This window comes from Aethalodelphis obliquidens, unplaced genomic scaffold (genome assembly GCF_003676395.1).
Source record: "Aethalodelphis obliquidens isolate GAN/ISIS:26980383/991018 unplaced genomic scaffold, ASM367639v1 scaffold16, whole genome shotgun sequence".
NCBI lineage: Eukaryota > Metazoa > Chordata > Mammalia > Artiodactyla > Delphinidae > Aethalodelphis > Aethalodelphis obliquidens.
In genome coordinates, this window is record NW_020837960.1 from 14,037,510 (window position 1) to 14,037,977 (window position 468).

The window sequence follows — 468 nt, forward strand, 5'->3', positions numbered from 1 at the left end:
TTCTTATGCGTGCCTGGGTTTATGAATGACTTCCTCAAAGGAGTCTTTCCTAACTACCTCTCTTAACGTAGTTTCCCGGTTATGCCTTCTCACATCACTTTGCTTAATTTTCATCACAGTAGTTCTCACTTCCTGATACTTCCTGTCATCTCTGTCCAGCCCCCTGACTAGAAGCTCCGGGAGAGCAGGGGCCTTGTCTAAGAGTGGCAGATGGGGGCTCAATAAAAGTTACAGACTGAATGAATAAATCCAACAAAGTGGAAATAAAGTCACGGGTAGAGGAAAGACGTCTGTGGTCGATACAACTGCTCTATTATGGTAGCAGATTTACTCATCCAGGGATGGAAGTGAATCAATGTTTCCTGAAGATACAAAATTTTTCTCACCCAATGCTTACAAAGAGACCAAAAGAAGGTAATGTGGAAACTGGGTTTTCTTGATTTGTGGGTCCTCCATTGCAGGTCATAG